General features: G+C 45.0%; 1 protein-coding gene across 1 annotated transcript in view; it reads left to right on the forward strand.

The window, feature by feature from the left end:
- The window catches only part of MTHFS (methenyltetrahydrofolate synthetase), a 338,992-nt gene extending 315,379 nt beyond the window's left edge, over positions 1 to 23,613 (forward strand). Inside the window, exon 5 of the mRNA XM_057722142.1 lies at positions 23,499 to 23,613. The gene's annotated coding sequence lies outside the window, so the exon portion shown is untranslated. The remainder of the gene's footprint in view (positions 1 to 23,498) is intronic.
- Positions 23,614 to 23,662: the final 49 nt, after the last annotated feature.

Genomic DNA, 23,662 nt, shown 5'->3' on the forward strand with positions numbered 1-23,662 from the left:
CCTGAGCATCTGTCTGTCAAATGGGGATTGAGACATGCATATCCCTTATCCTCATGGCTGCAGAAAGAGCTGATGGAGGGTAACACAAAAGTACTTTTTATGAACTGGAAAGTCCAAATCCTGTGCCCATTCCAAGGTTCCAGGTGCCTTCCTTTTCCTGCAATTTCCTTTCGGCATCCTGTATGTCCCAGACTTTTTCTCCAGGCTCTGTTCAGGCCTTGGGCTGAGCAGAGGCTTGTTCCTTTGTATCTGGTCCCATGCTCTTGAGGCCAATTAGATACAACATCGTCCCTTAAGGAACTTCTCATCTACTCTCAGGCACAGTCCTGCCTTCTTCTGCCAGGTGATATTCGCCAAGTGATTTTCGCTTCGCATGCTACTGATTATGAATTCTACTTGGTAGAGTGGGCTTGAAGATGGGATTTTGAAACTAGAACAGGCCCTTCAGGAAATGGGTCAAAAATTTCGGATATTTGATTCATCAATTTTTCAGTAAGTATAATGCCCTAAACCAGGCTCATTTGGAGTGGAATCTGGAGGGCATTGTCCTGGATCTTAGGATCTGAACAGTGGGCTTCAGTGGCTCACCTGGATCAGCAGATGCTGAGTTTGATGGAGAGGAGCAGCTGAGCCTTTTGCTGTCCCGGAGTCAGACTTCTTATTACCACAGGTTTCCCTGTCCCCACCTAGCCTCAAGCACTTCCATCTGGTCTTGTTTTTCTGTTCGCATCCTCAACAGATGTGGAGAGACTTATTTGGTTGGAAACCCAGAAAAATTCTTTCATTCACTATCCTAGCACACCCTCTGCTGAAAACCAGGATTTCACATGGGGCACAAAATTAGACTAAGTCAGAGAGGGAGACAACCTGGAAATAGGGTGTAGACGCAGGAGACTGTCGATGTTGCAGCCTGAGTCCAAAGGCAGTCTGGAGGCAGAATTCTCTCTTCTGTGGAGGAGTCTGTCTTTTTTCTTGTAGGGCCTTCAACTGATTAGATGAGGCCCACCCACAATATGGAGGACAATGTGTTCTACTCAAAGCCCACTGATTTAAATGTTAATCTCATCTAAAAAAAAAATGCATTCACAGCAATGTCCAGATCAGTGTTTGGGCAAATATCTGGGTATGGTGACCTAACCAAGTTGACACATAGAATTAACCATCATGTAAGCACAAAGAGGCACGGCGTGGACCAGCGTGGTAAGCCTGGGGCACTAACATATAACGAAGGTGTTAATAGCAGACACCAATGGGAAGCCACCCTTCCCCCACTCACTGCACCATGAAGATCCAGGGAAAAGAAAGTTCCTTTTGGAACATAACCTCAAAGCCAGGCTTCATAAAACATTCTAGAAAAGATCTAGAAAACTGAAGCTTAAGATGAGCTTCCTGTTCCCACACTTGGATGAAAATTACTGGATCATTCTTATTGCCGGTGGTTGTAGGGTAGATGTTAACCCATACGGTACTTTTTTTAAAAATGTCCCCTTATATTTTGACATTTCAATGTATTATCTTTTCTAAAAATGTATTGATTTATTTTTTGCCACACCGCTCAGCCTGTGGGATCTTAGTTCCCCAACCAGGGATTGAATCCACTCCCCTTGCAGTGAAAGCGCAGAGTCTTAACCACTGGGCTGCCAGGGAAGTCCTAGTACTTCTTTTTGAATTAGAAGAAAGACTCCCTTTCATGGACAAATCAAAGAATAGCCCCTCCTGGGCCAATGGATTAGAAAAGGGTAACCCCTCTGGGCAGACAGAGGAGGAACAGGTGCCTATGTTCTCCTGTGGGTGCGGCCCCAGCCAGGGAACAAAGCTCGGCACATAGAGCACGTGCTGGTTTCCCGGAGCAAGCCACTTCCTCTGTTGGGTAATGTTTGGTGTCCAATGCGACCTGCATCAGTGTTTCGTAGAGAGACGCACAGATAGTGGAAGGACACCTAGAAGTGGTCTCGTCCGCCCACTCCTGTCTTGGAGATGGAAATACTAAGCCCCAGAGAGGGACAGAAGGTGACTCCATCCATGTGATGCCTCTTCAGCAGAGCAACAGCGAGAGCGCACAGCGCCTCCCAGAAGGAGAGCCCTCCCTCCTGCCAGCCTGGTCCACCCCGCACCAGGCGTGAAGCCAGCAGGAAGGAGAGACAGTGATGCCCCTCCAAGGCCAGACATGGATCCCAATTGCTGACAAAATGCAGGCTGACATCAAGGACTTGGGGGAACAGCATCTTTGCTGACGGTTATTTTCTTCCCTGTGTATTCGGTAGTGGGCGTGTCTCATCCGCCCATGGGAGTTCAGTGACTTGTTCTACAAACCTTCTGAGCACCCACTGTGTCCCTGAGACTCAAGGTGAATAAGGCAGAGTCTCTGCCACCCAGTAGGTAACCGGGTAGTGGGAGAGGCAGGCGCATGAATAGACGAGCGTGGCACAGACTTTGAAGGAGACCCATGGAGCGCTGCGGAAGCAATGAGCAGGCACCTTTAGCTGACCCATCCCTGGAGCCACAGGGGTCAGAGTAACTCGTGTATCAGTCTTTTGAGAAAGAGTTCATCAGAGAAGTTGAACGTGTACTCTAGGAAGAGAAGCATCGATTTTTCTCATCTGCTGTCTCTCCCGCTCCCCTTCTCAGTCCCTCTCCCCTCCCTTCTCCCCGCCACCATCTCCTCCCATCCTCTCCTCTCCTCTCCTCTCCTCTCCTCTCCTCTCTTCGTTTCCCTCCTCCCTCCTTCCTTTTCTCCTTTCTTCTCTAAGACACAGAGAAAAGAACACTCACATCTCAAAATCAAGTTTGCTACAGCAATGATCTAATTGGGCCCTGGGAGATTGGTCAAAGGGTGTTTTGTTTTCCTGGTAGAGCCTCACAAATGGAATTCTTTATTAGTCTTCCAATCTCCTTCATTAACAGGTGTTTCCTCTCCCTCTCTGCATACCTGCTCCCAACTCCAGGGCTGCCAAGCCCAGCATTTGTCCCTGGAACTCAAATGCTGACATGGATGTACAATGAGAATCTTCAAGAGTGCGTGAAGCTAGGCACATGTGTCGTTAGTCAGAAGAAATGGCTCCTGGAAGTTCCCGCAAATCAGGCTCTGCCTAAGCGAGGGTCAGTGATGGAAGTTACTGTTTATTACCCACCAACTCTGAGCCAGACCCTGTGCTCTATGCCTCACCTGAACCACCCCTGTACTCTTCACCGCAGCGTGTGGAAGGAAGTGAGCATCCTGGTCCCCACTGACAGATGAGAAGAGTGAGGCTGAACAAGGTCAAAGAAGGTCACGTGGTGGGTAAATGGCAGAGCGTAGACCTGAATGTGGATCTAGGTGATGCACCGTTTGTTACAGGCGCAGGTGAAGAATAAGGACAGAGACATTGTACATTCTGCCCCCACCCATCCCACCCCTGGGTGCGCAAGCCGGGACAGAACCAGACAGGCATGGTTCTAGAACTTTTTCTCCCAAGGGCTGCGGGGGCGCGAGAGAGAACAGGGCACTGCCTGCCCCCAGCCCCCACAGCAGGGGTCCCGGGGACAAACCGGGTCTGTGGCAGGGAATAGTCCAGTGAACAGATGAATTTGCCCCCAGGCTGGATGGTTGTTTAGGGATAGAATTGTTCTCCTAGGGAACACCGGCCATCCCAGATGCTGTGGGCTGAATTGCGTCTCCCCCTGACGTCCTAACCCCAGTACCTGTGAATGTGACTTTATTTGGAAATAAGGTCTTTGCAGATGATCCAGTAAAGATGAGGTCATCAGGATGGACTCTAATGCAGTATGGCTTGTGTTCCTATGAAAAGAAGAAATTTGGACCCAGAGACAAACACACACAGGGAGAACTCTGTGTGAATGTGAGAGTAGAGGTTGGGGTGATGCTTCCACAAGCCAAGGAGCCCCAACGATTGTCAACAGACCAGAAGAAGCTAGAAGACAGGCATGGAACAGATTCTCCATGACAGACCTCAAAAGGAACCAACCCTGCCAAGACCTTGATTTGGGGCTTTTAGCCTGCAGAACTGTGACACAATACATTTCTGTTGTTTAAGCCCCCCAATTTGTGGTACTTTGTTAGGACAGCCCTAGGACACTGATACACCAGACCTAGGACACAGATACATGTATACCAAAGGGTGTCCTGCTTTTAGCCCTGGGCTGAAAAACTTCAGGGAGCCCTGGTGCCATCGCCTGACTTGAAGGGACCCAACATTGCTATCTGGTACTAGAGAGGCCAGAAAGTGCACAGCCATCATCCAGGACTGGATCCCTGCTGCGTTAAGTAAGCACCAAAGCTCATCTTTCAAGGAGTGGGGTCCCTGGTTATAAACAGCCAGATGGAAATCCAATTGCACTCTCAAAGTAGCTGCAGGGGAGGATGGTGTTTGTGCCCTGTGCTGTTCCAGGGACAATTAACATCAGAAGATTACATTCATAATGGCCCATTCATTTTCTCCACTCATCACGGGTGTCTGGTGGAGCACTGGAATTCTTAATCCCCCACGCTCTAAGTGAATGCATATTGAACTGTTTTGACAGCTTGGAAATTTCATTGCAGATTCTTGATGACTTCCCATGTCAGGATCAATTTGTAGCCTTGTTTTTTCAGCTGATTAGGTGCCATTCAATTTGCCTGAGCCAGGGTTTCAGAGGATCCGACTTCCTCTGTCTCTACCACGAGGGGGTGCGGGGTGGGGATGGTCCCAGGGAGGCTGGGTTTGAGATGTGATATCCAGAACCACTGTACCCACCAGGACACCTCTTAGTTTGTCAAGGAACAAACAGTGAACTCTATTAAAAAATTTTACACAATGCAGCTTTGGCCCAGAGATTCTGGGAGAAAGTGAGAACGTACACAGAGCTTCCAGCTTGGACTACACAGAGGATAGAGGATGAAAACTAAAGGAGGAGAGCATGGATGTCGCTCCTGTGCACACCCCAGCTTGACCATTTAACTCTCTGTAGGACCTCGGGCCAGTTACGTGCACTTTCCTAGGTTTCCTCATCAATAACACAGGGATGAAAGTAATAGAAACCTTATAGGTTTGTTGTAAAGGTTAAATGAAATATTACATGTAAAAGTTCTTTGCTCGGTGCCTGCAGCATAGTAACTGTTCAACGAAAGTTAACTTTGCAGCAAAGTTCCTCACAGAAAAAAGACAATTTCTCTTCCTTCACTTCCTCTTCCTCCTCCTCCATCTCATCCTTCTTCCCTGTTCTCTATCCTCATTCAGAGAGAGTCTACAGAGCGATCCAATAGAAATACAGGGACAGCCACGTGTGCCATTTTGTTTTCTAGTAGCCGTGTTAAAGTACAAAACAGAAAAAAAAAAAGAAAAATGAAAAAAGCAAGCTGGAAGATACAGAGAACAGATTGGTGGTTGTCAGAGGTTGTGGGGTGAGGTGTAAAATGGGTAAAGGGGGTCAAAAGGCACAAACTTTCAGTTATAAAGTAAGTCCTAGGGATACAGTGTATAGCATGGTAGCTGTAGTTAATGACGCTGCATTGCCTATTTGAAAGGTTTTTCAGAGAATAGATCTTAAAAGTTCTTATCACAAGAAAAAAATCATAACTATGTATGGTGATGGATGTTAACTAGACTTATTGTGGTGATCATTTTATAATACATGGAAATATTGAATCCTTATGTAGCATACCTAAAACCAATATAATGCTATATATTAGCAATTGTAGCTAATAATTATACCTTAATTACATCTCAGTAAACAAAAAGAATTATACCTCAATAAACAAAAAGAATTCAGAAAAAAAGGTGCAAAGAAACAAGTGAAATTAATTGTAACAGCACATTTTGTATAAAGCAGTATATAGATCATATGATCACTTCCGCAGGTAATCAATGTAGACATTGTTAACAGAATACTTTACATTGTATTTCTCCTCCTGTGTCTTCACAAGCCAGTGTGTATGTTATGTTAACAGCACATCTCACTCTGGACTGGCCATGTTTCAAAGGATCAATTAGCCACAGGAGACTAGCCGTTGGGACACTGTACGGCACAGCTCTAGACGTGCTGGAGCTTGTGATTCCCCGAGAACTTTCCCACTTGTCACCGCTACTGCAGTCTCCTGGCCTTCTTGTGCTGGGGGGACAAGGACACATCAAGACTCTCAGGTGAGTCAGGAGCTTCCCTCCGAAGCCACAGCCGAGGCAGGAAGTGCTGTGCCCACTGCAGACCCTGCTGCCCATGTCTGGTTTTAGGTGCTCAGTGAAACAGCTTAGCCCTTGATAGTCTGGGGATCAAGAGATGACTAAGACACCATCCTGACTCGTAATGAATTCATAGTGTAGCGGGTGGCCTGTGTGTAAAATAATCACTGTTCACTGACATCAGAGCTGTGATAAACATGCGTTAAAGTTGTTGATGAAACTTGAGGGAAGGGTGATGTTTGTAAGATAAAGTTAAAAAATGTAAATTCTGTAGATGATCCTGGATATTAGGATTCTCTTGGTTGCTAGAAATAGAAATCTTAAGCCAGCTGAAGCCAAAGGGTGACTCCCAAGGGTGTTATACTAAGAATTTAGGGCAATCATGCAAATGGAGGAAATCCTAAATCCCAGGCGAAGATACAGTCAGCCCTCACAGACAGACTGTGTAGCAGCGTTTAAAGACTCAGGCAGGTCTGTCTCTTTTTCTTTTTCTTTCTTTCTTTCTTTCGTTCTCCCTTCCTTCCTTCCTTCCTTCCTTCCTTCCTTCCTTCCTTCCTTTCTTTCTTTCTTTCTTTCTTTCTTTCCTTCTTTCTTTCTTTCTTTCTTTTTCTTTCTTCCTCTCTTTCTTTCTTTCTTTCTTTCTTTCTTTCTTTCTTTCTTTCTTTCTCTCTTTCTCTCTCCCTTTCTTTTTCTTTCTTTCTTTCTTTCTTTCTTTCTTTCTTTCTTTCTTTCTTTCTTTCTTTCTTTCTTTCTTTCTTTCTTTCTTTTTCTCCTTTCTCTTTCTTTCTTTCGTTTCTTTCTTTCTCTTTCTTTTGTTTGAAAAATTTACTGTGAAACACATATACAAAAGAGTGCTTAAAATACATAGGAATGATTCGTATAAAACAAACAAAAATAAAACAAGCATTCATGTACCTACCTCCTATCTTTTTTTTATTGGAGTATAGCTGCTTTACAATGTTGTGTTAGTTTCTGCTATACAGCAAAGTGAATCAGCTATATGTATACACATATCTCTTCCCTCTTCGACCTCCCTCCCATCCTCTGCATCCCACCCATCTAGGTCTTTCTTATGTATTGTGCTCAGCACATGTTTTGATACTTTGCTTGCCCTGCGGTCCAGCTTTCCTTCTCCAGTTCACATGAAGGAATTCGGTCACTGGTAACGGCTCCAGGAGGTATCATCCAGACACAGAGAGTGGACAAGCTTATATTTCAATATCTTAATTCAAATTTGAAATTTGTGAGAAAAGGCTTTGACTCAGCTTAGATCCAATAGAGCTTGAGTTAGGAAGCCAGGAGATAGGGCAATATTGTATAAACCTGGCTTCATCTTCTTCATGTAGATGGAGGATCCCCTTCCAGAAAAATAAGAGAAGGTAAGCAAATTAAGCAATAGATGTCACTACATTCTTCCCCTTGACTTCCCAACATACACGCATACACACATGTGTGAACATACCTGCACACGTCCTTTCCCCCCATACACCCAAAGAGTGCTCTGCCTCCTGTGATTCTCCTTTTCCCCTATGGGAGACAAGTTGAAATCCCATCTGGCAATGAAATCTAACATGATGTTGGGCCTCTCTTTCCCAAATTCACAGTCTTTGGAGGTTACCCCTTCTTCTACTTATTTTTTTTTTTAAAGATTTCTTCGATGTGTTTTTAAAGTCTTTATTCAATTTGTTACAGTATTGCTTCTGTTTATGTTTTGGGTTTTTTTTGGCCGCAAGGCATGTGGGATCTTAGCTCCCCTACCAGGCATCAAACCCGCACCCCGTGCATTGGAAGACGAAGTTTTAACAACCTGACCGCCAGGGAAGTCCTCTTCCACTCGTTTTCTTTTGAAGGTGCATTGGAGGAATGAAGGGAGCAGAGGGAAATCCCAGGATGCCCAGACTCCTCTGGCCTCTCCCAGATGCGACTTCTCCTAAGTGCCATAACCCTTCAGTTTTCTGATCAGGACACTAACTTTAGCTTTATAAAGAAGATGCACCGGCAAAGTGGACTGCTGCAGTTTGGCAAGGTGTGTGATTATTTGATCCTCAGCTGCCTCAGATTTCTGGTGATGTCCATTAAAGGCCTTTTTTCACAGTCAGATACTTTCCATGCTGTTCTCTACCAAGTTTTAGAATATCTTTCTTGGACTGGAGCTTGTCTCTCTCATCTTGTACCATAAAAGCTGAAGACGTACCTGAAATATGCTGAAATCCTATGAAATGACTATTGAGTCACGTTCCAAGAGCAGATCGGCAACAGTTTCACTAATTCTGTCACTTATTGCCATCTTCCCGGACAAGGATAGGAAAGTGAGCATGTTACCCATCAGGGTTCTTGGCCTCCTTAATCAGTATAAATTGATGGGAGGCCAGACACGGAATTCAGGCCAGGCTTCACTGGGGCCCCTGCTGCAGCAGAGGGGAGCGAGAACAAACAACAGGTTCCCTCGCCTGCTTGCTCCATGAGGGGCTGCGAGCTGGTTCCTTATATGGGGTGAGGATAGGGGTGTGTCCAGGGGTCAGGCTGGAGGGGTGGCTTAGGTGGTCTGCCCACCCCTTAGGTGGTGGTGTGTATAGGGGGCATGTGCAGGACTCTGCTTTTGCTCCTGACACCCTGTTTTTGCTCCCGGCTCTTCAGAAGTGGCAGCTGGGTTTTTGGTCTTTGTGTATCTTGTTGTCCATTATCTGCCCCAACTGCACATGCATGCTGTTAGTTTTAGTCCCATATAGTTTCTTTGTATTTTGCTGCTCAAGGAGACATTTGTCCAGGTGCCAGCACTGCAACAAAGGGTCCCAGGTCCCAGGTCCAAGCCTGTCTTGGGCACATCCTCACTTCTGTCCTTACCACACTCCTTTTCTCTGATATCCTGATAATTGAAAACCTCCGCTGCTGGCAGCAACTTCTGCATTAGTCAAGCTTCGTTTGGTCAACAATAGCAGAGATGGACCATGGCTAGCTTAACTTGAAGAGGACACATTGATAGGCAGCTAGGGAATGACATGGAGCCCAAGGAAGAATTGAATGGCCGTGCCTTGAGAGGGACAGGGACTGGGGCAGATTCAGGGGCCCCATTTGGAGGGATTCATGAGGCTTCACGCTAGAGGACTCTAACATAGCTCAGTTGAAAGGTGCTCACGTGCTGTGTCTCTCAGTACAAGATTCAGACTCTTGGTAGGGATGATTAATGGCTTAGCTTGAGTCAGTTGCCTTCCTGTGGCCAGTGAAGCAGAATCACCTAGTACAGACATAGCTGAGGGGTCTCCTCATGTCTGTTGGGGCCAGCTCCTGGGGGTGGGCAGTTGTGGTGAGCCAGGCAGTCAGCCTAAGAGGTCTACACAGACTTAGAGTTAGACACACTTCACATGTTGTTATTTCTCTCTTCTAAATCTTTACAAGGAAATTTTTGGCTTTTTCCTTCAATTTTCTAACTATCATGTGTTTATAAACGCTATAGATACAATTCACTCTATCATTAAATGGAATTCCAAGCTTCCAGTTTCTTTTAAACTGCACCTTCTCCACTCATGTGTTTAATTTATCTGTCTGTCCACAGGAAAGTTTTGAGTAATTTTTGCAAGAAAGGTATCTGAGCGGTGGGATGTATGGTCATGTGCTTATCTATGATGTCATTCTTTGCCTTCTCATATTAAAAAAGTTCTTGTATTTAGATTTCTTTTCCCCCAAAAAGTTCTGCCAAAACCTCTCATTATCTTCTGGAATTTAATTTGTGAAGGAAAAGTCTGAGCCAGCTGTTGTCCCTTCTTGTAGGAAACTAATTTCTCTGCCTGTGTACTACTTTGACTTTTATCATTATCTTTGAAGGTGTTTGTTGTGGTGGTGGTGGTGGTGGTGGTAGTGCGGGCATTGTTTTTTGGTTTTTGTTTTTTGATGAAAGGAGAACTAGGAAAGTTGGAACAGGTATTAGATTTCCCTTCCAGAAACCTATAGTAAGAACCTATATGAGTACTAAAAAAGACACCATCAAAAACTAAAACCCTGGACCGTAAAACAGATTTCCAAAATACTGAGTGCCAAGAAGTCTAGTCTGACAACTTCTGCTTTCCCAATGGGCAGCGTGTACATGTATACATGAATACAAGGGGAAGAGAGGATGGGTGGAAGATGGGTGTGGTGGGGTAGCTAGGAGGTGTCAGGAGAGTTTATTGAAAAAAATATGTAAACGAAAGCTGATTTGAGAAATAAGAAAGTATTTTAGGCAATGTGGAAGGCTGTGTTGAGCTTGGAGGTCACACATCTGTGATGATACTAATCTGCATGGTTATGCAATTTTCTCCAACAGTGTTCAGAAGCCAAGGTATTGGATTGGAGGAAGTAGGCAGCTGAGTGGATACAGGCTCGTATTTTTCTCAGTAGGTATGAGAAAAGGGCAAGAATTAAGTGCATCGTCAGGAAAGTGGGTCCTATGGTGCACTGTGGGTTTATTTTTTATTTATTTATTTTTAGATTTTTTTAAAGCTCTTTATTAGAATATAATTGCTTTACGCTATTGTGCCAGCTTTTGCTGTACGACAAAGTGAATCAGCTGTATTTATACACACATTTCCGTATCCCTTCCCTCCTGCGACTCCATCCCACCCTCCCTATCCTGGCCCTCTAAGTCATCACCCATCATCGAGTTGATCTCCCTGTGTTAGGCAGCAGCTTCCCACTAGCTATTTTACATTTGGTAGTGTATGTATGTCAATGCTACTCTCTCACTTCGTCCCAGCTTCAAGCTAGATTTTTTTTTTTTTTGATGTGGACCATTTTTTAAGTCTTTATTGAATTTGTTACAATATTGCTTCTGTTTTATGTTTTTGTTTTTTGACCTTGAGGCATGTGGGATCTTAGCTCCCCAACCAGGGATCAAACCTGCACCCCCTGCATTGGAAGGCGAAGTCTTAACCATGGACCACCAGGGAAGTGGGGGGGGGGGCGGGTTGGGGAATAAGAGGAAGAGGAGGCTGAGAGTTGAGGAGACAGTAGAGGATCAAGGTACCAGAGGTCCTCGTTAGACTAAAGATGAGGTTTAAAGGGAGGTTAAAGAGAATTTTATGCAAGAGGTAAAATATTTCAGCAGACCTAGGCTTGGCTATGAATATGTAGATTTTCATTTATTTCTAAAACTGCCCTTAATTTCTGTCTCTGATCCTCCAGCCCACCCCCAGGGAATGTCTTAATCCAGATGCTTTCAGAATATTTAGCCCCCTCCTGTGACTGATCAGTCAGTTCAGGATGGTGAACTCAGCACTTCAAAATTCCAGCACAGGCTCTCCTCTCTCTTTCTTCGTCGGGGTAGATCCCATCACACTGAAAGGCTTATTTGGTCTCTGTTGGTCGCCGGTGGTGGAAGCAGGAGCTGTGGTGCCCGCCCTCTAGATCTGGTTGGGCTGATACCCGTGACTTCAGATGCTGTGGTGATCTGGGAGTTTGTGGCTTTCAGCTCCAGCCCAGCACCTGGTCAGGGGGACCTGGAGGAAGAGCAGCATCTTCCCTTGGCCTCACCAGCTGTGTGCATCTTCTTCCAAACCTCAAAATCAAAGCTCACATTCCCCTTTTAGCGAGACTTCTATCTTGATTCTTTTACTCAAAAGGTAGAAAAATTTTAGGACACCAAAGACAGGAGTTTTCAAATGTTTTTTCTGTCCCTTAAAGTCCCACTCAAGACACTAGCAAAGAGCTTTCAGTGGTCCTTTGTCCCACTGTCAGCTGGTATATGTGTGTGTATAACTGATTCACTTTGCTGTACACCTGAAACTAACACAACATTGTAAATCAACTCTATTCCAATAAAAATTTTAAAAAGTGAAAAAGGCATGGAATTCTCAAGAACACAGTAAAGTGCTGGGGAACGGAGTCAGGGAGAGGTAGCCCAGAGCAGCCTGAGGATGAGCTCGCAGGAGGAGCAGCATGAGGACAATGACATTAAGAGAGTGATTAGGGCTTCCCTGGTGGCGCAGTGGTTAAGAATCCGCCTGCCAAGGCAGGGGACACAGGTTTGAGCCCTGGTCCGGAAAGATCCCACATGCTGCGGAGCAACCAAGCCCATGCGCCCCAGCGACTGAGCCTGAGCTCTAGAGCCTGCGAGCCACAACTATTGAGCCCATGTGCCACAACTACTGAAGCCTGCATGCCTAGAGATCGTGATCTGCAACAAGAGAAGCCACTGCAATGAGAAGCCCCTGCACTGCAACAAAGAGCAGCCTCTGCTCACCGCAACCAGAGAAAGCCCACGCGCAACAACGCAAACCCAATGCAGCCAATAAAATAAATAAATTTATATAAAAAAAGAAAGTGATTAAGACTATAAGAGATGTGGAGTAGGCTAGAAGAAGAAACTAGGCTACAAGATTTCCGAAAGAGTCAGTCCCACTCATTCCTGGTGTGTGGGGCAGAGGTGGAGGGCCTGGGGAGGAGAAGGAAGGAAGGGAACTTTGGGCTTCGGGCGGTAGGGGGGTGGGAAGCCCTAGCTGAACGTAAGCACGTTCCCAAGGGAACCTGCAGTGGCATCGCTGCGGCTCTGGGTGGACAGAGAGCCCCAGGCCCCGCTGTAGGGCGTCAGCTGCAGCCACAGCTGCCGTTCCTGCCACAGCCTCACTGATGCTGCAGTCCTGACGGCTCCCCTGTCTTCTGCCATATGGTTGGTTATTATCGATAATGTCCCTGCTGTTGTGAATTTTCTCCTTTTCATCGTTTTATGAGTGTTTTAATTGGAAGCTGGGGGGAGGGAGCATCAGGCTGAATCGAAGGTGGGAAATTTTAAGAAAAGTTCCCCCGAAATGGGGTGTTGTGCAGTAAGTCCCCTATATATCAACGAGGTCCATTCCGAGAGCACGCTCGTAAGTTCAATTTGTTCGTAAGTCCAACACAGTTAGACTAGGTACCCAACTAACACAATCGGCTATATGGTACTGTACTGGAATAGGTTTATAATACTTTTCACACAAATAATACGTTAAAAAGAAACACAAAAAATAAAGAAAGTGTTTTTAATCTTACACTACAGTCCCTTGAAAAGTCCAGTACAACAGCTGGCATACCGGGGCTGGCATCGAGTGAACAGGCAAGTATCAGCTACATCATCCCTACTTTTACGCTTGCTTCTGGACATCCTGGGCTTGAAATGAAGATACTGTACTACCACACTCTATACCGGACTATATCCTAAAGTACACAAGAGCATGACCACTTGTAGAGGATGCACACACGTGATGGTGTCCACCAGACACGTGAACTAACTTCTGTGACTGGACGTGCGATGCACATTCGCATCTTTGAAAGTTCGCAACGTGAAGGTTCGTATGTAGGGGACATACTGTATCTCACCACAGTCCACTGAAATAGGAGGCACTGCGGCTGATAGAAAGGATGCTGAGTCAGAGGGAGGAGAAGGCTGACCGTGGGATCAAATTCTGCCCAGGTGCGGTGAGGCACAGAGAGGGTGAATGATTTATTTGTTCAAGGTTGCACCTCTAATCACAGAGAGAATTGACACTAGAACCCAAATTCACAAGATTGCTCCCATCCTGTACTTAAAACGAGGGCTGACTTCATGGCCACTGACCCGTGCTTGGCACAGAGTCCTGCACTCAAAAGGACCCCACGCTGGGTTTACTACTCTGTTGCTGCCTTCTTGAAATCTATAATAATTTTCTAACAAGAGGCCCCAAACTCTCATTTTGCACCAGGCCTTGCAAATTATGTAGCCAGTCCTGCAGATGATAGCCTTGAGTATAAGTGCACTGGAAAAATCTCCAGTCCCCGACCCACCCCTACCCCCGCACTGCTGTGTCTTCCTCTTTTACTACTCACACAAAACACCTCACTCTGACACTTCTGGTCACCAAATGTGTGTGTGTGTTTTCTTTACACCAAGCAATTCTGCAACACCAGCTCTGCGTCCTACAATTTAAATCAGTTCTGACACTATCTGCCCGGAGACAGTGTCAGATCCCACAGGTTAAGGGCTCAGTCCCACAAGACGGCCCCCAATTCAGATGCCAATCCCAAGTCCAGGTTGTCCCCTGTGCTTCTGACCCATCGGCTGTGGGTTAGAGGTTCCCACGACTCCCTCCTCGGTTTCGATTAATTTGCTAGAACATCTCATGGAACTCAGGAAAACTGTTTACTTCCTGTTTACTATTTTATTATAAAAAGATATGATAAAGGATACAGACGAACGTCGGGTGGAAGAGATGCACGGGGCAAGGTATGTGGGAGGGGGTGCGGAGCGTCCACGCCCTCTCTGGGCAACACTCCCAGCACCTCCACATGCTTGCCAACGTGCACACTCTCTGAGCCACGCACTATTGGGATGTTTATGAATTCGCCACCACATAGGCACGATCTGTGATTAACTTCATTTCCAACCCTTCTTCACTTTCTGGAGAGTAGAGGGTGAGGCTAAAAAGTCCAAGCTTCTAATCATGGCTTGGTCTTTCTGGTGACCAGCCCCCACCCAGGAGCCCACCCAAGGTCTCCTCATTAGAACAAAAAATGCCCTGGTGCTCTCATCACTTAGGAATTTACAAGCATTGAAGAGCTCTGTGCCAGGAACAGGGACAAAGACTAAATACATATTTCTTATTATAAATCACAATCTCACAACAAGACAATATTTACATGTGATTGATATTGTATTGAATACTTCCATATGCCTGTCTGTCAAGCATCCTCTTTATATATTTGTGAATCGATGTACTTACACCCTTATGGTGACACATTCATAGGCATAGATATGACTGTTTTGGAAGATTCCATTTCTAAGGTCTACCAAGATACATGGTGAGGACAAGAGTAGAGAATTCCTTCTTGCCAGGCTCATGGGGGCTCAGCTGCCGTCCAGATGGGTCTTGTTGGTCATTCTGCCATAACAGTTATAGTTCACAAACATATGAATTAATCTAAAACATGTGATTGGGACTTCCTTGGTGGTGCAGTGGTTAAGAATCTGCCTGCCAATGCAGGAGACATGAGTTCCATCCCTGATCCAGGAAGATCCAACATGCAGCAGAGCAACTAAGCCCGTGCACCACAACTACTGAAGCCTGTGCTCCTAGAGCCCGTGCTCCGCAACAAGAGAAGCCACCACAATGAGAAGCCTGCGCACTGCAGTGAAGAGTAGCCCCCGCTCACCACAACTAGAGAAAGCCTGCACGCAGCAATGAAGACCTAACAAAGCCAATAAATTAATTAATTAAAAAAATAAAAATAAAACAGGTGATTGCATAAATATTAAGGGACCATATAATAAAGAATCCACCCCAACTAACAATTATTTGCTTTCTTCTGTTTCCTTTCCACTGCGTGTCCAGATTCCTAGATAAATTTTACATACTTGTAATTAGAATACAGGAACTATGTTATATACCCTAAAGTTCCTTTTTTCCCCTAGACCTGGAAGATAAACCTCCCAAAGTACAATGTGGTTTTCGTAGTTCTTCATTTTAATGGCAACATCCTCTCACATTGAAATGATCTTACGTGACTTATTTTTGAAATACCCTTTTGTGAACATTGTATTTTCAGTTATTATTTTAACAAACTTTAAAGTGCCAGCTCGGGCTTGCTAGGTGGCACAGTGGTTGAGAATCCACCTGACAATGCAGGGGACACAGGTCCGATCCCTGCTCCAGGAAGATCCCACATGCCGCGGAGCAACTAAGCCCGTGTGCCACAACTATTGAGCCTTCACTTTAGAGCCCGTGAGCCACAACTATTGAGCCCATGTGCTGCAACTACTGAAGCCCACACGCCTAGAGCCTGTGCTCCACAACAAGAGAAACCACAGCAATGAGGAGCCCGCGCACCACAGTGAAGAGGAGCCCCTGCTCACCGCAACTAAAAAGAAAGCCCACGCACAGCAAAAAAAGACCCAACACAGCCAATAAAATAAATAAATAAATAAATAAATTTAAAAGTAAAGTGCCAGCTCTGTGTCATACCTGTTGGAGACACAAAGATAAATAAAACATGACCCTGGTCTTCACTATTTTTCAGTAAAAATTAAAGCTGAGGGAGCTTCTTTATTCTGCCTTCTTTTAGTTTAATTCATAGGAGAAATTCCTTCAAGAGAGATTACTGGATCAGAAAAGTCAAGCACTTTAATGGCTATACGTGCGTATTGTCAAATCACTTTCCAATTCATAGTCCCTCCAGCAATAAGCAATTAATTGTACCTGTTTTACTGGAACCTTGCCAAAATTGGGTTTCATCATTTAAAAAAGAAAAAACCAAAAAAACCTTCCCCTAATTTGATAGGTGTGAAAGGGTAGAGAATTGTTTTAATTTGCATGTGGTTCTTTTAAAGCCCTATCCTCAAGTCTCAGTAACTGCTTGCTTAAGTCCTGACACTTCACTTTGTCTGCGCAGAGCTCCTTTTTTTCCCCTGTATGAAGTTAAAACACATAAGCCTTATTATGCCTTTCTTAGAAAATATTGTGGGACATAGTGAAATTTTTACAACATATAAAATTATTTCCTTAAAGAGAAATCCTTTTTGCTTCCTTAAAAATTAAGGCTCCCCCAAATATCAGTTCCATCTTGTTCCTGCCGTGAAGTGGACAGGATCTTTCTGAAGAGATTCTGCTTTTATAAACATCTTCAGACATTCAGATTATTATAACTCAGACCCACTTTGCGACATGCTCCTACTCTATCTCTAAATGGAGGCCAGATAAGAGCGATGCTTGTTTCAATTCCTTTCTGTTCAGTCACGAATCCCCCAGTGGCCATGTGAGTGCCACTCCACTTCCTGTAGCAGCAGAGCCCCTCCCACTCCTCTTGGGGGCAGGCACATGCCCCAAGCTGAGCCAATCATATCCCCCACTCCTTGAACAGATGGACCAATAGGTAGGCTTATGGTTCAAAGCAAGCCAATCACAGTCCTTCCCTGAGACTTTTCAAATTTGAACTGAGAGAAGAGAAGCTCTTTTCTTCTGAAGCCCTGGGTCTATAAACATGTGAACCTGGAACTTCCAGCTGCCAGGCTCTTCCCCCTTTCCTGTATCCCACCAACAGCCTGAGAGGGAAGAAGCCTGGTGGGGTGTGTGGGAAAGCAGAGGGGAGAGGAGAATGCTTCCTGACAGTATCTAGTCACTAGTTCCAGTGATCCCCAAGGGCAGCTCCCAGCCACCCTTTCCCACATTCTTTCTACATTTTAAACAGATGAACTTTTTTAAAAAAATCCTTGTTTTATTTGCTCATTCTAGCTAGATTTCTTCACTCGCAGGTAAGAGTTGATGTTTATTCACAGTCATATGGATTTTCCCTGCATCTGGTAAGGCTGCTTGAACTCAGACCTTGTGGGTGAAATTTCATAATTATAAAAATTCAAGTTGAATGGCTTGGTGCATAAAACCATCCATTCAGCATGCATTACATATCTTGTTACAAAAAAGACAAAGTCCAAACAATTCCTGGAAGTGAAAACTCCACATTCCTATCCAAGCCATCAGCTCCCCAGATGATTTCCTAGATTCACAAAGTATGGAACCGGAAGTGAGAAACTCCGTTTTATCCCGTTACCCTTTCATCTTACCAATAATGTCAATCTGGCACAATTAGCTGGTGGAGGAGCTAGGGCTAGGACAGCGTTACTTACAGTAAAATCAGCCCCTGGAAATTGAGATGCTGTTAGATGACAAACATGTGGTCTGGCAGCCTGAGCGAAATACAGATGTGAAATAACTTTATTATCTGTGTAGTGCTTGTATCAGGATGGAGCACTTGTTGCCGGGCTCTATTTTTAGCAGAGGCACTGGGTTTCACATAAATGGTACACATCTTTGTCAAAGGCCTCATTTCCCTACTCTCTCGAGTCACCTACTACTGTTTCTACACTCCCGCCATCACACACTATTGGAAGTGTAAATAACAGCTGCCAGGTTGGAACAGCTGCTTGCTTCCTCCTGGGCCATATGAGATGGGGGGCTTTGCCCACTCTGCAGTGTCCTTTCATGGTCATGGCCAGAGCACCAGCCTGCGCCCCCCTCTTCCACCACCTCTGGCCTTCCTCCTGCTGGAGAGGTGATGTGGGTGAATCAGCACCCCAGGGTGAGGTTTCCTCCTAGGGCAAGTGAGCGAGGAGGCCAAAATACTCTTGGAGAGCAGAACCCCTGATGCCCAGTACTCATTTCCTGCTCAGTGACTGGCCCTCTGCAGAGTCAGACTGCCAGGGGGGCTGTGGGGCATGGGGAGGGGGGCTGGGAGTTGACCAGGAGATGCTTAGATGGAAGGCTGCTTGGGTCATTTGTCTCTATCTTGACTTTACATCCAGGCTGACTCACTGGAGGAAGAGGTTGGTGTGAGAATCTTAGGAGCATGTGGGCCTCAGGACTTGGAGAGCTCAGGGACAGAGACCCTGAGGACATCACGCAAAGTCAGGATCTTAATCTTCCCCACGAGGCCCTCTTGGGTGGCTGCCCTGTTATTTCTCAATGGAATTTTGAAATGAGGGGGGCTGGGGACTTGTTTTGGAGGATGCAGAGAAGAAGGGTTTGGGGAGATCCCATCTCATCTTATGGTGGGGGCACCATAATAACTAATTCCAACAATAAAGGAAGGTTTAAGTAATGATGGCATATCTACCTGTGGCCATGTGGAAAATGCCGACCGGTGCTCAGAAAAGGTCTAGCCATAGTTTGGTTCAAAAAACTACATAGACAGGAAGGATGATAAGTGGTCAAGTTTGAGGAGGGAGACCGTTCATTCATTTCTGTTTGTTTTATTCGGTTTTCCAAACTGTCCCCTTTCCGTGTGTCCACCTTGACAAGGGTCCTTGGCCTTTGTTCTTCTCACTTCCCAAAATGCTCTTCCCTCAGTGGGCTGTGTGGCTGGCCTCTCTCATCTCTCCTCAGAGAGCCTTCCCTGGCTACTAATTGATAAACGTCCCGGGCACCTCTGCTTCCCTGCATCCAGTAGAGACACTTTTCAGCTTAAAAAGAAAGAAGAAGAAGAAATTTTGACTCAAATCAATTTTGACTCAAATTCATTAAAAAATGGAAATATAGGAGTTTAGGAGAGGAAGCGTTCACTTTCAGCTGGACCATCCAGCATATGAATGATTAAACATCCAAGACAACTAATCTTGTGGGTTGATTTACTTGCTTTTTTGATTTTTCAAGCAGTGGTAATTATTAGACCAGGATGTTGCAAGGAGAGTGGATGTTATCCCTAGGGCTGATTGAAATAAAGCTTTGAGATTCTATACCTTAATGTGATTTATTGTTATCCAGATGATTTATTCATTTTCATAATTTTACAATTTGCCACTTGTCTGGAGTAATTTATTTACCTATGTCATAATGGGAAATAGGAAATGGACCTTGCTTTCCAGATGGCCAAAGCCAACATAGGTACAATGATGCGTGGGTAACTGACTGAGGTTCATTCTTTCAGTAAGTAATTATTGAATGTTTATTCTTGAGTAACAGTATTGATCAGAGGGTGAGTCTATTGGAGGCCAGGAAAGTATCAAGGTTAGTTAATACTAATGATATTGGTTAAGATATTATTTTGATTTGTTTTTATTTTTTTCCAGATCTTTATTGGAGTATAATTGCTTTAAACTGTTGTGCTAATTTCCACTGTACAACAAAGTGAATCAACTGTATTTATACATATATCCCCATATCCCCCCCTCCATATTACATGTTACAGGTGTACAAAATAGTGATTCACCATTTTTAAAGGTTAAATGCATTTACAGTTACTATAAAATATTGGCTCTATTCCCCATGTGGTACAATATATCCTTATATTAAGATATTAACTTTAGAAAATCATGTAGGAATTGATGGGATCCTGGAGAGAACACAGGCAGAACTGAAGAAAGCTTTTGTTCTCTGGACCACAGGAGGAAGGGCACAACGGATGTTTGACCAAGTAGAATTAAGATTTTGGTAAAGGCTGAAATAGGCACATATTACTCCTGGTTGCCCTAGTAATGGAGCTCCCTCCCCTACTAGTAAGGAAGAGACATGTAAATTAAGTAATGAATGGTGGCGTAAGAGGTGGCCTATTTAACTTCATTTCAGGGCATATCTACAGACTGGGACTTTGGGGCACCCCTGTAAGGCAAGTCCTTCACCTCCCTGTTGCCTTGCTTGTTCTGGTTGTTGCCGTGATGATGTGGAGAGACAGTTGAGTGGAGGAACCGTGGAGTTCATTTTCTTAGCGGATAAACTGTAGCAGCCTGCTGTTTGGACTGTTTTCCCCTTTGCTTGCCATTCTCCCCAAAGGCTTGATTCTACCCAGAGAAGGAGAAAGTGAGGCCAACAGGAATTCAACATTTGCCGTATGCCGGGCACTGTGATGGGTCTTGGTGATTCATGGTCAATAAACTCCCTGCCTCCAGGGAGCTCACAGTCCAGTGGGGGAGACACATAAGAAAAGAGTTCACTTCAATTCATTGTGGCAAGTGGCCCATGGGATAGACAGAGGGTAAGATGGGACCTCACAGGAGTGGCCCCACCAAGCTTTGGGGTGAGGAGGAGAGCATCCCGGTGAGGAGCATCTTAGCTGGCTTCTGAGGGACAGGTATGACCTGCCGGTGGAGAACAGGATGGTCCAGGCGAAGGGATCAGCATTTGCAGAAGCCCGGAGTGAAGAGAAGATATGTGTGTTTAGGGAACTGGCTGTGGTTCACAAGGCTGGAGCGAGATGGGCCAGGAGAGGATGTTGAGATGAGTCAGGAGAAGCGAGCAAGGACCAGACAGTAAAGGACTTACATCCACTTTGCCACGGGCAAGAGCTGGTGGAGAGGGAGAGGCTGGGGTGATGAAACATTGTGATCTGCGGGGGTGAGAAGAAGGGGAGGCGGCCCAGAGCAGAGGTGCAGGGTTGAACCTTGAGGGAGAGAAAGGAAGAAGGAGGCCAGGACAGGCATGGATGCAGCTAGGCTTGGAAACAGGCTGGTTCCAGGAAGGCTGATGGCTTCCTGACGGATGGCTCCCTTCTTTACGAAGGGGGAGGCCACGTGCTCTGCTGAAAGCGAAGTCTGAGGCCGACGGGAAGCTCTGGGAGACACTGCAGGGGTGGGTGTGGAATGGGAATTAGGGCTCCCAAGGAACATAAATAAGGATTTCTGGGCAGCTCTGAGACTCAGCTGTGGCTTAAGGTAACATGCCAACAGGGGCACACATCCGCGGGGTTGTGCGATGCTCTTCAGAAGTAAAGGACAACCAGGGGCAGGTGAGATTGATCTCGGGCTGGTGTTTTGATTGGCACGTATGCTGGAAAGTCAGAGGAATTCTGGGTGAAGAGGCTTGAACACTTACATTTACTGATGCTCCCTCGTGGAAAACAAAACAAAACACAACACAACACAACAAAACAAACCAAACAAAACAAAACTTAGAGGTACTTTTTGAAAAGCGTAAACCCACACACTCAGAAGAAAAGATATCAGCAACAAAATCCTGGAAGCTGAAAAGTGGATGTAAAGGGGTTGACTGTTTTAGCCCTTTATTGTTCCAGCAGAAGAGCAGAGGCTTATTTTCTGGAGAGGGAAAGGGAGGATGTTTGGACTGAAGTGTAGCAGGCAGAGTTGAGAACAGGGCAACCACTTTAGAAATAGGAAGATTAAGCAGAGAAGAAGCCCTCAGCCTTCATTTACTCAGCTCTCAAAACCTGGAAGCCTGGCCTTCACCCTCTAGCCAGGGGCTAGAAAATTCTTCTCGGAGGATCTGACTGGCCAAGAGTAATCACAGAAAGATCCCGGGCAACTGGATTGTCCAGTGGAATCAACTAGCCAGATTATTATAAAGTGAAACCCACTGCAGCCGAGAGGCCAGTCAGCTTTTTATTGCCTCACTTTTCAATATGAGCAGACAACCATGAAATGCCAGACACTGAGGAAACAGATCTGCAGGGAGAGGAAAACTAACACTATCATCTTCAGAGAAGAAAAGAGGATACGGCAGCCATGAAGGGAGATAGCAGAGATAAGAATGCAAAGAAATGGGAAGACGTGGAATTTGGTAGGAGACACCAGGGGAAAAAGCAGAAGGATTCCTAACGTGATGGTGAAGAGCCGTCCCAGGATGGGCGCTGTGCCCCAGGTGAGGACAATGACTAGCCCAGAGTTCAGATCGTCTGAGAGACTTTTCTCAAGGAGTTGCCATTGATAGACCTGAAGAATCTCAGTGTGCTGAAAAATGAAACACTTGAGATTACTGTAGTGACAAATAAGGGAAAAAAGTCAAATATGAACTCCAAGCAAGACAAAAAGTTTTGCAAGAAAGACAGCCTAAGTAGCAATTCCATAGTTATAATTATGTAAACACTAAATATCCAACTAAACTAAACGACCATAAAACTATTTTCAGGCTCTCTCTTTTGGAGAGCCCGAAAGAATACTTGCAAAGGGGAGGGAAGATTTTATGAGGATGAAAAAGAGCTATATTCTCATCCCCCATAGTAGGAAGAACACAGACAAACCTGAAATTGGAAAATTAAGGGCAATAAGTGTTATTTAGAGACAGAGAGATAAATGCCAAAAGAATAAGCTAATACAGTAAATTCCCTACATACAGAAAGAGTTCTGTTCTGAGAGCGCTTTCATATAAGTCCAATTTGTTCATAAGTCCAAAGAAGTATCCTAGGTACTGAACTAACACAATCCGCTATATAGTACTGTACGGTAATAGGTTTATAATACTTTTCACACAAATAATACATAAACAAACAAGCACAAAAAATCAAGAAAACATTTTTAATCTGACAGAACGGTACTTTGAAAAGTACAGTAGTACAGTACAGCAGCTGGCATACAGGGCTGGCATCAAGTGAACAGGCAAGAAGAGTCACTGACTGGAGGAGGGAGAGGAGGTGGGAGATGGTGGAGCTGAAGGATCGTCAGCTGCAATTTCACTCACGCCTGACGCTGATGGAATGCATGTTGGCATCTTTGAAAGTTTGCAACTCGAAGGTTCATATGGAGGGAACTTACTGTAGAATTAAAGGTAGTTGCTCCAACAAATGGAAGATTGTGGTGGTAACTGGGCAGAAGACTGATATTCTAGTTACAAGTCATATAACAATTTGGTTCTTTCGACCTCCATGTGTGTATAACTGAAAAAAAAAACTAAAGAAAAAAAGACTAAAGGACAAGAAAGTGTGTGTATTGGTACGCGGGGTGTCAGAGTAACAGATTGTGGAGTCCAGGCTGAATAAGAAAATGAAGAAAAAAAGACAACAAGAAGAAGAAATGAAGGAGTCTAGGATAAAGAAAAATGGTGCTGGGAGTGGGGTTGTGAGTAGTGAGTAGATGCAACCTGGAGGGAAGTCCCAAAGCCTTCCTATTCTGCCTAATTCTATGTGCTTTTTGTGTTACTCTTCTAGGTGATTCCATGACCTTCCAAACAGTGAAATTTAGGTTATGATGTTTGTAGCCAGCACAGTAGATGAAGCAAATGGAGACTGTAAGTTGCTCCCTTGAGTAAAGCCCAGAAAGACCTCATATTATGATTTAATGACTCAAAAGTTTGAGTCTTGGACTTCCCTGG

This window comes from Hippopotamus amphibius, chromosome 2, assembly GCF_030028045.1.
Source record: "Hippopotamus amphibius kiboko isolate mHipAmp2 chromosome 2, mHipAmp2.hap2, whole genome shotgun sequence".
Classification (NCBI taxonomy): domain Eukaryota; kingdom Metazoa; phylum Chordata; class Mammalia; order Artiodactyla; family Hippopotamidae; genus Hippopotamus; species Hippopotamus amphibius.